The sequence below is a fragment of the Chiloscyllium plagiosum genome, chromosome 25 (assembly GCF_004010195.1).
Source record: "Chiloscyllium plagiosum isolate BGI_BamShark_2017 chromosome 25, ASM401019v2, whole genome shotgun sequence".
NCBI classification, from domain to species: Eukaryota; Metazoa; Chordata; class Chondrichthyes; order Orectolobiformes; family Hemiscylliidae; genus Chiloscyllium; species Chiloscyllium plagiosum.
Window position 1 is genome coordinate 25,080,218 of NC_057734.1, and position 14,704 is coordinate 25,094,921.

Here is a 14,704-nt window from a genome sequence, read left to right on the forward strand (position 1 = left end):
ACTTGGGTTACATTGTACAGTGCGTGGTCTAGGCGAGATCAGCGTTAGCAAGATCAGCATTGAGGCTAGAGAGTCTATTCATCAATCTAATAACGATTAGGAAGAAGGTTCTTGGGCGGTAATGGCATTGAAGCTGCGACATCTTCCATTTCTATCCCATCCTCAGAGGTTTCTTCAATGCTGGGCGGAGGAGAACCACGGGTTCTGACAGCCTTGCTGTATTTTCTGAGGGGCCAGGTATGTTTTACTCCTGTCCGATTTGCAAGGTTGCAGCTTTCATGTGGTCCACATGCTTGTTGAGAACCGCCTCTCCTACCCAACTTTGTATGTCATGGGACTGGACCTCGTGTTAACCTTACTGCTTAACCTTGGGAATGGCCATGCATGGTTTCGACACCAGACTCGTTCCCTGAAGTAAACTGTCTCTCTTGCTTGGAGCATTATTACGTCTGGCATTAGTGTTCCTGATGCCATTTCACCCTCCCCTCCCAGGTCTGAGAAGATCAAATTTAATTTGGCGTGGAATCTTCTTCCATGAGTAACACTCCTAGAGCTGTCCTTGTAGTTGTGTGAGCGGTAGTTCTATAATAAAACAGGAATCAGGACACTATGCTGTCAGGTAAAGCTTGAAGCTCTCTCTTTAAGCCTGCCTTCAAAAGTTTGGTCTTCTCTCTCCATTGGACCATTGAACGATGGATAGTATGGGTTTGAGATGTTAATGGGTTAATTTGGTGTGCTGACATGTAAGAAATTAGATACTAAACTACACTGAGGGACTTTTGTTTTTCTGTTATGCAGGCAAGATGTGACAATCATACTTGGTTCTCTGGAAATGCTAAACTATCTAAGACAGCAATTGAAAAATAAGGAATAATCTAATTACACGTTGTTTTTGGGGGGCACGTACTATTACTGTTGCTGGGCATGTGACTATGGGGAACTAGCAGGGGGCTGTGTCTTGCATACATGACTGGCTGTGTTGTAAAACCCAGTATAAAGGGAGGACTGTTCCCTTATTCAGGAAGCAAGTTTGACACAGCTTTGCAAGCAGTGTGAAGAGTGTTAAATTATTCTCCAAAAACCTTGTGCATGTGTACAATCCTTTATCCGAAATGCTTGGGACCAGCTGGTTTTTGGAATTCAGAATTTTTTGAATTGCAGAATAAAGGACAGCTTGATGTGGAACTTTTAAAAATCTTAACAGAGGAGCAAACGCACTGAGTAAAACGGGCCTCGAGGCCTGCCAGTGCTGGGCCACACCCTCCACGTCACATCTGAGTGACACGTATCGAGTGGTGTTGACTTGGGTTAACTGTTTGCACACCAAACAACCTTGTTAATGAGAAAAAAACTTCACAAAAAACCTTCGGGACTTTGGAGCTTTTCAGATTTCGGATAAAGGATTGTATACTTGTACTTGCTTAAATAAATAGTGGCTATTCACAGAAGTTGGTGTATTGCAGTAGCATCAAGTGTGTAAGAATCTCATGAAGGAACCTTACAGAGCTGCCCTTGCATATAGAATGTCATTCAACATTAGGAAATACTCAAATTCCCTGATGGTAAACAATGGCCCATTGTCTCGAACCAACATCTCTGGGAGTCAACATATTAGAAAAGATGCTCACAACTTCTCAATCATCATCCATGATTGGTGGATGAATTCTATGCATGCCCAACCACTTTGAATGAGCATCCACAATGACGAAAAACATGGAGTCTATGAAAGGATTGGCACAGTCGATGTGTAACCGAATCCACGAATATGAGGGAGATTCTGGTGGCAATTTCAGCTTCCACTGTTGCAGGCTACGTCCAGGCCAGTCATTCTGGCTGCAGACTTCAACTGTATCATTGATGCAGATGGACGATCCGGCAGGGACACAGTAAACTGGACACCACGTCCAGAGTCCTAATGGAAATGGTCAAAGATGCCAAGCTGCACGATGTCTTCAGCAAACTGAAGAGAGCACAGTGTAGATACACCTGGTCACGGGCAGACGGGTCTATACGCTCAAGGATAGATTACATGTTTGTGTCCCGAATGTTCTCGGTCAGATCCACCGACGTCAAGCCGGTGTTCTTTTCTGACCACTGTCTCCTGCTAGCCGATTGTCACCTACAGGATGAGCAGCGGGCTGGTAAGGGAACGTGGAAGCTGAACACCAAGCTGTTGACCCCGGGAAACACTGAGGAGCTCAGGAGGGATTACGCAGGTTGGAGAATTGTGAAGTCCCTGTTTCAGTAACCAGCGGACTGGTGGGAAACAGTAAAAGGGAACATCAAGCGATTCTTCATCCTCAAAAGGTGTTCAGGAGGCAAGAGAGAGGTGGGGTAAACTGTCCTAACTCCAGGAAAGTATGCAGAACCTGTTCCTGCTGCAGACAATGGGGGTCGATGTCACGGAGGACCTCCAGGAGGTGAAGGGCAGGCAAGCCTCGCTCTTTGCCTCAGAAGCCTCCAAGATAATCTTCCGGTACAGGGTCCACTCCGTGGAGCAGGACGAGACGTGCTCACGTTTCTTCTTCCAGAAGATGCACAAAGAGAGCTTTGTGCTCAGCAGCCTGAAGGAAAAAGATGGCTCAGTAACGTCATCTCAGGCTGATGTCATGAGGATCAGCAAATCCTTCTATGCCAGTCTGTATGACTCGAAGCCAACTGACAGCACGGCCTCCCAGTCGTTCCTATCCTCTATCACGGAGGTCTTAAACGACAGATGGGAGAGGCTGGACCAGCCGCTATCTCTGGACGAGCTGACCAAGGCCCTCGAGTCCTTCGAAAAGAATAAAACTTCCAGAAGTGACAGCTTACCGGTCGAGCTCTATTCTACTCTGTGGGACTCGTTTGGCCAGGACCTGCTGGAGGTGTGGGTCAGTATGCTTCTGGCAGGTACCATGAGTGAAACCATGAGGAAAGGCATCATCACCCTCATCTACGAGCAGAAGGGGGAGAGGGAGAAAATCAGAAATTGGAGACCAATCTCACTATTAAATGCAGATTACAAAATCTTGGCAAAGGTTATTGCCAACCGGGTCAGGTCCATTCTGGAATCAGTGATCCACCCTGACCAAACCTGTGCTGTACCAGGCAGGAAGATCGCTGAGAGTCTCACAATCCTCAGAGATACGATTGCCTATGTGTAGGACAGGGGGTTGGACACCTGCATCATCAGCCTGGACAAGGAGAAAGCCTTTGACAGGACATCACATATGTATATGAGAGATGTTCTCTCCAAAATGGGCTTTGGGGAGGAAATCTGTAACTGGATCAGACTGTTCTACATCAACATTGTCAGTGCAGTCTCAATCAATGGTGGGAATCAGATAGCTTCCCAGTCAGATCTGGAGTCAGGCAGGGCTGCCCTCTTTCTCCTGCCTCGTTTGTGTCTGCATAGAGCCATTTGCCGAGTCCATAAGGATGGATGCAAGCCTGAGAGAGATGACTATTCCTGGCAGCAGGGGTCTGCAGGTTAACACCTCCCTGTACATGGATTATGTCGCCGTTTTGTGCACAGACTCTTGTGCATATGTGACCAGTTTGAATGGGCCTTGGAGGCCAAGGTAATCCGAGGCAAGAGAAAGGCCATGCTCTTCGGGAACTGGGCCGACCAATCCTTCATCTCCTTCACCGTCAGGACTGACCACCTGAAGGTGCTAGGTGTTTGGTTCGGAGGGGCTGGGGCTTGCGCCAAGTCTTGGGGGGAGCGTATCAAGAAAGTGAGGCAGAAACTGGGCAGATGGAAGCTATGGTCACTCTCCATCACGGGAAAAAAACCTGGTCATCAGGCATAAGGCACTGTCAGTGTTGTTATACATGGCACAGGTCTGGCCTATTCCCAGAACCTGTGCTATTACAGTCACCCGGGCCATCTTCCATTTTGTATGGAGATCAAAGATGGCCAGGGTCCGAAGGGACTCGATGTACAAAGCTCTGGGCAACAGAGGAAAAAACACACCAAATGACACCCTCACCCTGATGGCCACCTTTGTGTGTGGATCCCCGGTATGCAAACACAAAATGTCACTACATACGGAGGTTCTACCTGCCCCCGGTGTTGCGAAGGATGGGCGTGGCCTTGCTGCCGCGGAACGCTCCAAGTAGTTGGACCGTTCCATATCACCTGTCCTTCGTAGAGAAATTTATGAAGAAAAACACCTTTGACCACAAGTCCATCAGGAAATGGTCAGCATGTAGTGTCCTTGAGACCCTTCGGGAAAGGAGAGGGCGGATCCTGTCAAGCGGTTCCCTGGGCAGACTGTCAGTCATTTGGCAGAATGCCTCATCACCAGAACTTTCCAATAAGCACCAAGACATGGCTTGGCTGGTGGTGAGAAGGACTCTGCCTGTGAGATCCTTTATGCATGCCCAGACTCTCTGCCACACTGCACGCTGCCCTCGAAGCGGCTGTGGAAAGGACGAGACTGTCACACACACCTCCTTTTGGAATGTGCCTACGCAAAGGAAGTCTGCAGATGAATGCAGTGGTGTTTGTCGAGGTTCGTCCCATGCAGCTCCATGATGCAAAACTCCGTGCTCTACGGTCTGTTCCCCGGGATGCATACGGAGACGAACATCAGCTGTGCCTACAGGATCATCAACTCGGTGAAAGATGCTCTTTGGTCTGTCTGAAACCTGTTAATCTTCCAGCTGAAGGAGTTGACCCCGACTGAGTGTTGCGGACTGGCACATTCCAAGGTCCAGGACAACGTGTTGAGGGACGTGCTGAAGCTTGGGGCAGCTGCCGCCAAGGCATGGTGGGGAAAGACCACTGTGTAACATCTGCCAAAGAACAGGGGGCCCACGCAGTAAGTGGGCTTCACTGACGCCTCAACTGAACATATGGATATATGGATGGTAAACGTACAGACCTCTATATACAAATGATTAATTCCGATCTCTGTATGCAAAGAAATAGAATGTATATGTATGTATGTATGGCATGACCAATTGTACAGATCATCAAAATATTTTATGAATAAAGTATATTTTTGAAATTAAAAATATTTTCTCCTTGTTGGCACTCTGGGCACTACCCCATCAACACAGCTATGTCAGCATCCAATCCTAGCCACCAGACATAACTTCATTTTGGAAACTCCTGGTGGAGTCCAGTCAATATCTGACAGTGACTTTTGCTCAGGACATTCAATCTTGCTCTCAATAATAATATGCTAACTTCTACAGTGATCTGGTCTTGTCAGGTCCAGGAAGGTTTCAATTCTGGTTGTGATGGCCCTTTTAATTTCCACCATCACCACCAGCTGTTCTAGCTTTTCCAGGATCTTTGCTGTCCAGTTGGATATTGTCAGTGGTGACCAAAAGGGTGTTCAGAAAATTCAAAACCAGAATGGACTCTTCTAATGGCAGCATCACTGGTGGTGTGTCCGCCAGTAGAACATACATCCGCATTTGCCACTTAGCAGCCAGACGGTGTCCCAATTTGTAATTATATTCACTCAATAACTGCCCATTGCTGAATTGGACCTGAAGCTATGGGTATCATAGCCCTGCCCCTCTGAGTAGCCTGAGAAGGGGTTAGTGGCCCATTACAATTACAAATTTATGTTTGTAAAGATGTTGGTGGAACTTTCTTTCAAAGATGATAGATATTCTCTCTCTTTCTGGGCCTATTTTGTTTGGCATCAGCCAAAAAGTGTGGGAAACATACACTATTGGGTTTTTCTCTCTGTTGGGCCACTGATGAGCCAACACTACCCCTGTATTGTATGGGGAGGCATCACATGTGAGGACTATATCTCGCTTGGAATCAATGTGATAGTTCTCTAAAAGTTCTTTATTGGTCTTCCTGGTTATTCGCACGTCATCCAAGTAAATGGTGACCTCAAGTAGACCTTGTAAAATGTTCTCCATCGTCTGTTGGAAAATGGCACGGGGCTGATGACACCCTAAAAGGCAGTCTCATATTGGTATAGGGGTATTAGTTGTAGCATACATCTGGCAATCCTCATCTAATTGTATCTGCAAGTATGCATGACTCATGTCCAGCTTTGTGAAGGACAGCTCCCTCCCCTCCATGTTTTGCGTACAAGTCATCTATGACAGAGATTGGGTATTTATCCAGCTGTGCAAAGAGGTTTACCGTTTGTTTGAAATCCCCAGAAAGGTGAACTGACCTGATGGGTTTCACATTCGGTATGAGTGGTGCTGCTCATTCTGCAAATTGTACTGGTTTGATGATTCCTTCACTTTCCAGCTTCCTGATTTCTGCCTCTACTTTTGCACACAAGGCAGAAGGCACTGGGCAGGCCTTGCAGAATTGCTTGTTGGTCAACATGTTGCCTTGGCCACTTGGCGGCCAGACGGTGTCCCAACTTGTAATTATATGCACTCAATAACAGCCCATTGTTGAACTGGACTTGAAGCTATAGGTATCATGGCCCTTGGCCTCCTGATTGTCCCTGGGCCTTCCTGAAAAACTCCCAGGTATTTAATTAAGACTTCACTCAGGCAGCCATTAGCTCGACATTTCTCGATTAGACAATGAAGTTGACTCTTTCTGAGTCAATGTTGGTGCATCAAGCATGGGCCCAAGCCTTTTACTACAGGTAGTGGTAACTAAACCAGCTGCTCCTTATAAGAGATCAGAACCAAAGTTTTACCCTTAATCTTAGGGGATTCCTGGTAATAGATTCTCAGCTTGGCTGAAGTCTTATGCAGATTTAATGATTGGAGACCAGAGTGAGTTTTGTTAAAGACTGGTTCCGCGATCAGTGATACTGCTGCCCCAGTACCAACCTGCAGTAGAAATGGGTGACCACCTGATCAGACGTTTAATTTGATTAGTTCTGGTTTGGACGTTGCTAAGCAATTAACTGTTCCAAACCAGCTGTAGGTGGATTTTCCAGGGTGTGCATTCTCCTGGACACCGGTCTATGAGTTCTTAGAATTAGAATGCCCACAGTGTAGAAACAGGCCCTTTAGCCCAACAAGTGCACACAGACCCTCTGAAGAGTAACCCACCCAGACCCAATCCCCAACCCTATTATCCGATATTCACTCCTAACTAATGCACCTAACCTACACATCCCTGAACACTATGAGCAATTTAGCATGCTAAATTCACCTAACCTGCACATCTTTGGATTGTGGGAGGAAACCGGAGCACCTGGAGGAAATCCACACAGAGAGAATGGGCAAATTCTCTTCCTCAGTTTAGGGACACACTTTTGCTGTTTCAAGTCTGTATACTGGTAGCAACTGCAATAGACTGCCAGCCCCATTCTCAAGAAAAATTTATTCATTTGGCAGAGGCTTGGCTTTGGTTTGAGGTTTTGCTGTGGGCTGACCAAAAGTCCTTCTGTTCAGGATATGTTCTGAGTGAGGCGATGCAATTGCCTTCACTCAAGTGGTGTTCCCCAAGCTCAGTTGGTCTAGTGAGGGTGTTCACCTCTGTAAAAATACCATGTAGCTCATCAGCTCCACTTGCTGCAGTTTCTAATATCAAAGCCAGTTGTCATACCTGTTTGAAGTCCAGATGGGTTTCAGCTCATAGTCGTTTTTGCATTGTCATATCATTAATCCCGCATACCAGATGATCTCTCAGCATCTCACTTAAGGTTAAACCAAAATCACAAGCCTCTGCCAGTCGTCTTAACCTCAAACATCCTGATACAGATTCCCTGGTTCTTGAACAATCGAGTAAAACCGATAGCATCTCAGAATTAGAGGTAGCTTGGGATCGTAATATTCCATAGCTAAATCTGTCAACTCTTGGAAGGTTTAAATATCTGATGCCTCAGGAAAAGTTAGGCCCCTATTAACCAAAAAAGATATGTCCACAAGCAGTCAGGAGACTGCTTGTGGACATCCACCCTAATGTCATTTGCCTGGAAAAAAATAATGCATTCTTTCCACATATTGGGCCCAGTCTTCAATGGCAGGATCGAATGAGTCAAGCTTCCCATATAATGTCATAATGCCAGAAATGCTTACCCCAACTCAAAGACAACTGTTGTGAACAAATCTCTTCAAGGTCATGTTTCTCTTGATACGAGCTACTGAAGTAACTCCACAAAGGCTGGTATCCTGTCACCAAGTCACCCTTTACTTGCACTTACATATTACATGACACTGACCCAGCCAGTTCAGAGCCAGCTCGACTGATACTAGATTAGATTAGATTAGATTAGATTGGGAATTGAACCCGGGTCTCTGGCGCTGTGAGGCAGCAGTGCTAACCACTGTGCCACCGTGCCGCCTACTCTGACACTCGAACCTCTGGCACTGCTTTTTTTTTGTCTTTCTATTTTGTTTTTTTTCCTCCTTTTTTTTTTTACTACCGCCTAACTGCGGTACACTCCTGTTTATTTATTTATTTATTTATTTTCTTTACACAGTGAAAGACACAAAGTGCACCAATCTTTATTCAATTTCCACCACCAGGCACTCCTGTTTATATCTGTCACTGAGGACTCCCTGATTGGAGCTGTTGACTCTGTCCAATTAGGGAACTCAGATTCACCTGGCTGTTCTCATTCCAATAACTACAGACAGGATGAGGTTAGAAGGCTATTAAAAAGCATACTGTATCTTGGCTAATAAACAGATTGGGAGATTGCAAAACAAGGAAGTTATGCTAAACGATTATGAATGATTAGTTAGATATCAGCTAGACGAATACATCCACTTTAGGAACAATGCCAAAGCCTCAGGTGATTTGCAGAGGAAATTTGGTATAATGGTGCTCAGGATGCAAGGTTTCAGTTACATGGAGAGCCTAAAGAACCTGGGTTGGCCCCCTTTAAGCAGGAGAATCTTGGGGTGATCTAATAGAGGCTTTCATAAATCAGAGTTTTGATAAATAAGGGGAAACCATTTCCAATGGTGGCAAGTTAGCAACTGCAGTAACCTGTTATGCAACTAGTGGGTGTCATGAGGAAATAGTTTATACACTTCGATTTACAATGTACAATGTGCTGCTCAAAAGGGTGGCAGAAGCAGGTTCAGTAATTGCTTTCATAAAGGTATCAAATATTTTGACTTGCAGATCTGCAGATTATAGAAGAAAGCAAGGACAGGTATGGGTTGAGTGATGTCCACCTATACTGTATCTTTTGGTGATTCCATAATCAAATATAATATCACACACTTATTTAATGATGCACATATGCAGATCTATTCAAGTAATTACATATTTTTAAACATATATATTTTATTATAATTATTATAATCCCTGAACGGTCATAATTGTCTTACACTGTTCATCATGACCTCAGTTGTCACAGGAATCACATTTGGATTTCTGCCAAAAATTTAACTTATTTAAGTAGTCCAAAAAAATTCTCATCACATCACTTCCAATTAAGACATTGCCCTTTTATTATAATTTAAAGATAAACTATATTGTAACAATCCGAATAGCATATATAGATGGCAATTTGACTCAAAAAAGGAAATTAAAAATGGAGCTCATATTTTTTTCAAATTGCATGGATTATCTAGATTAGATTACCTACAGTGTGGAAACAGGCACTTCGGCCCAACCAGTCCACACCGACCCTCCGAAGAGTAACCCACCCAGACCCACCTCCCTCTGATTAATTGACCTAACACTATGGGACAATTTAGCATGGCCAATTCACCATGGCACATCTTTGGATTGTGGGAGGAAACCAGATCACCCGGAGGAAACCCACGCAGACACAGGGAGAATGTGCAAACTCCACACAGACAGATGGGTGTAATTTCCCAATAACTGTTACACTACCATAGTACTATGGATTTTATCCTGTTTACACAGTAGGGAATTCTTTAAATATATATCAGTGACTTTCAAATTGTAGTAATTCACAAATATACAAATATTATAGCTACCTATGGCTACTAACATGCAGTTTTTGCTGCATATGTAGCTACCTACTATCATGCATATCTGAATATTGAGGCAACTATGTACATCTGTATTTTCTTGATGGGCATAAACTACTTGGCACAGACCCAATATTTTCTGAGAATATTAGAACTTTGGTGTTCATATGGGAAAATTAATAAGTCACTGTAAAAAGTCCCATTAATCAGAAACTTAACTGGACCCTCATCATAAAATAATCATTTCTAGAAAGTCAGAAACTATATGATTCAAAGTGAGTCACCTCCTGACTCCCTAAATCCTTATCTCCATCTACAAGAAAAAATCAGGAACGTGATGGAATACTGTCTATTAGCCTACATTAGTCGAGCACTAACAAAATGCAAAGTTCAACCCCATTCAGTGCAAAGCAGCCTGCTTGACTGGCACCCCTTCCATTTTCACACCATTTGTGGCATGGTGGCTCAATGGTTAGCACTGCTACCTCACAGCCCTAGGGAAGAAAGTGAGGATTGCAGATGCTGGAGATCAGAGCTGAAAATGTGCTGCTGGAAAAGCGCAGCAGGTCAGGCAGCATCCAAGGAACAGGAGAATCGATGTGAAGGGCTTATGCCCGAAACGTCGATTCTCCTGTTTCTTGGATGCTGCCTGACCTGTTGTGCTTTTTCAGCAACACATTTTCAGCTCACAGCCCTAGGGACCCAAGTTTGATTCCAATTTTGGGCAAGCCTCTTGGTGCTCAGGTTTTCCTCCCACAGTCCAAAGATGCAGATTAGGTGGATTGGCCATGCTAAGTTGCCCATAGAGTCCAGGAACATGCAAGCTAGATAGATTAGCCATGGGAAATGCAGAGTTACCAGGGTAAGGTGGGTCTGGGTAGGATACTCTTCAGAGAGTCAATGTGGACTCAATGAGCTTCCACACTATAGGATTCTGTGGTCCACCAACAGGGCACTGTTTTGAAGAAAGTAACATCTGTAAAATGCACACACCAACTTACCAAGACGTCTTTTTCAGTACTTCCCAAACTTTTGCTCTCTATCACCCAAATGAAGGGCAGCAAGTGCATCAGAGCTCTATCACCCTCCAAGACTCTTCCCAAGTCACACAGCATCCTGACTTGGAAATTTATCACTGTTCCTTCAATTCCACCAGCTCAAAATTCATCAAACTTCTATCCTCCAGTACCATGTAGGTATCCTTAGCACGTTAGGGTTGTATGGGTCACATCGAGGCACTTGGTGACTCAAGGGCAGTTAGAAATGGGCAATAAATCAGGTCTTGTCAGCAATACCGACATCTGAAATTTTAAAAAACTGCTAAGTGAATAATGTCCGCAGACTGAGGGGAATCGAACTACGCAACAAAGCAACCCCATTCTAACAAACACTAGCTTGTATCAATATGCATGGAGGGAACGTTGGAGAACGAACAAGCTGAGACAAGTACTGCCTTCTCGGAGGTAACGTGGACGATCGATGTCGACAGATAGAATCAAAATGCAGAATAGCAAAATGTCACTACGAAAATCACGTTTTCTCCACCCTGACATGTTAACGACTGAGCCATGATGACTTACAACAAAAATAATTCCTAAAAATGTACACGCCCACACAAGGTCCAAAATCAAGCATTCTACGCCCACACCTCCTCCCCCCACCTCCCATCCACATACTTACATCGGCCGTAACAAAAATTAACTTGGATTTTACAGTAAAATAAACAGGAGGCCAGGATGATCTAACAAAAACCGAAAGAACTGCGGATGCTGTAAATCAGAAACAAAAACAGAAACTGCTGGAAAAACTCAGCAATTCTGGCAGCATCTGTGGAGAGAAATTAGAATGAACGTTCCTGGTCCACTAATTCTTCCTCATAATAGTCTCTGATTTCTCTCCAGGGACTGCGGCTGGCAAGCTTTTTGTATGTGTGCAGTTCCCTGTATGACACTCTGCAAGAAGCCAGACCGAAAAACTACCCAGGCCTAATGCGGGCTGCCCCCAGTAAATAACACACCTCACTTTCACGCTTATGTTGCGATACAAATGTCAAAACTAAAGTAGAACCCCCACCATCAGTAAACGCCCACTCGCGTTTCCGACACCTCCGTCTCCTATTCCAACAATAACAAGTCTGTTTGAAGCTACGGCTGGATCCCACCAAACTGGGGAAAAGATGTTGCAAAACTGCAAGTCCTCTGTTCATGCCAAATATTATTGTATTTGAAAATAATTCCGTATCTTGATTGAGGCGTGGAGATGTGGGAGAGAGGGCGGCAGCTTCATTGTTAAATTGGGGTGCTTGCTCTTTCAATGTAACAATGAAGGCTCTAAAATCAGCAACGATTCAAGTACCTTCATGACAGTCGCTCGATTCCACGTCCTGAAACTACAGCAACATGTCCGGCCTCTCGGTGCCAGAGGCTCAGGAGCTCGAACACAGTCCGAGACACCGTCAACCTCTCGCGCTCCTACTGCGGCTGCGCACAACCGTCCACCGAGAAGGGGCGGGCCACCCGGTCTGACGGACACCCGTATTAGCCAATCGGGATCGTAATGTTGTGCCGCCCACGAGACAAAAGTGATAAAATGATGTTCGAACCGGTACAGACAGGAGGTGATTCGCGTGGAATATATGAGGTTATTTCGAGGGTTTGAAGTGTTTTGCTTCAGCTCTTCCTCAACTAAATTCAAATTTTACCATCTATCAAGATGGAATTCATATGGGTATATCAGGGTTACTAGTCCAGTTACATTATCACAATGTAACTGGACTAGTTTCCATAACCTCACGTTTTACACGATTTATTCTACCATTTTGTCGTCCAATAACCTGTCCACAGCAATTAGAAGCTACTTAACCTCCTCCCATCTTGCATTCTCACCTAGCTTGGTATCATTACCGAACTAGGGCATATTAACTTCTCTCCATCTAAATCACTAAGATTGTAAATGGCACAGCACTAGTCGCAGCCTGCCAACTGGAAAATGTCCCCTTCTGTAGCAAAAAATTTGTTTCATGGTTCATTACTAAAAGCTATATTCGGGATTTGATTGAAAAGTAAATATAATTAAAACCGTTTATCATACAAGTGGTAATGAAACACAATGGGTAGCCCACTTCTTGACGTCTTGGTAGAGCCAGGTTGTATTGTGTTATCTCTGTAAAAGCTTGAAATACAAACTATTCATTTGAATACAAACTAGTCACCTAGCAAAATGAATGTGTTTAAGATAAAATAATTTTACAAAAATTGATTTTATTTATTGTTACATGTATCTTGCAAAATATAGTGAAAAGCATTGTATAGTGTTGCCACTCTGGCACCATCTTAAAACATAGAAAAATAAACCAAAACAGAATATAAAGGCAGAAAAATTAAGAACTAAGGGGTCCAACTTTACAGTACTTCTGGTTAAGTACTCTGTTGTAGGTCATGGGCCAGGTGGCCAGGCATGACTCCTCCACTACACCGCAAGAACGAAAGTTGCCATTCTTTGACCACGAGCCCTTGCTGGATCTTGCCAATGCCACCAGGTACTAAACAGGCCCAAAACTTGATTCTGCCGCTGCCATTAGTCCACAATAGGCCCACTTTGCCAATGCAACAGTTGCTAATGCCACAAAGTCTCGTACAGTGCCCATCCTCCTCCATGCCCTTCTATTTGAAAGGGAGGGTGACGACTTTAGTGCATATGTAAGAAAAGTTTTGATAAGGTGGATTTGGTTACAATATTTCTTATCTTGGGTCTGGCCAGAATTAGGGGACATGGTTTTAAAATTAAGGTTTGATCTTTCAGAACTAGCATGTTTACCTCTGTTCATATTTCATGTTTGTAACCATTCCAAAGCGTGCCATAAGGTAAGGTAGGGTTAGAGGTTTTTATCTACATGGTTGCTGACAGAAGTAAGCAAATGAGTTCAGGAACTGACAGAGGTAGTTGTTGCTTTACTTTAGTCATCTAACCAGATTTAGTGAGCAAATAAAACATAGTGGTCAGTTAGGCTTGCACTCAAATCTCTGCCGTGTTTTCATTCCCTATGAGAATCACTCCTGTCTGCGACTCTGAGAGGCCAGGGCTTAATTCTGCTTCTAAAGGTTCTTATACTTACTTTAGCTAATCCTTTCCATTCTGTATACTTTCAAAAGTTAGAATCATACAGCAGGCTTGTTCAACAAACAGCCCACAGACCTTATCATGGCCTAAACCATTCTTACAACCCATTTTTCTATTCCTAGACCTTGTATTCCTTTCTTTCCCCATATATTTAATCAACTTGTCAGTAGTCTTTTACAGGTTTCCAAAACACCCAGTCTTCAGATTTATTAGTACTCTTTGTAACAAGTCTCCAGCCTCTCCTTTTCGCCTATATCATCCTTAATTTTCTCAGGTAAGTCACAGATTAATTTTTCTAGCTGAATGTTTGACCTAAATAGAATACATTTTGTTGAACATTTTGAATTTTTAAAACCCTCACACTTTATTACAACTTCATGTCTATTTGCTTCCAAACTCTCCCCTTAACTATTAAGTTTTTGGTTTATGATTGGAATATGTAATTTTAAACTTAATATGAAATTGAATATTATGATCACTATTTCTCAATGGATTTTTAAAATAATGACATTAATAATTATCCCTACCTCATGGCACAATGCTATATTTAAAATAGCTTCATCCATATTTGGTTCCACCCATTGCTGCAGGAATCTGTTACAAGTCAACTTCTGGACCAACTTTGCCAATCTGATTGGCTCAGTCCAGTCTAAGAAGATTAAGAGCATGAAAGTCCACCTCAACAGTGACATTGTTTTTAAACGAGAAATTACTGAAACTTGTTACAATGCACTGTTAACCCTTACAATTACTTAGG

General features: G+C 43.7%; 1 protein-coding gene across 6 annotated transcripts in view; it reads right to left on the minus strand.

The window, feature by feature from the left end:
• LOC122562668 (calcium/calmodulin-dependent protein kinase kinase 2-like) overlaps nucleotides 1-12,339 on the minus strand; it is a 98,747-nt gene extending 86,408 nt beyond the window's left edge. For 3 of the 6 annotated variants that reach the window (XM_043715706.1, XM_043715709.1, XM_043715711.1), the window contains exon 1: nucleotides 12,184-12,339. The gene's annotated coding sequence lies outside the window, so the exon portion shown is untranslated. The other 3 variants (XM_043715710.1, XM_043715712.1, XM_043715708.1) reach the window with 2 other exon arrangements.
• Nucleotides 12,340-14,704: the final 2,365 nt, after the last annotated feature.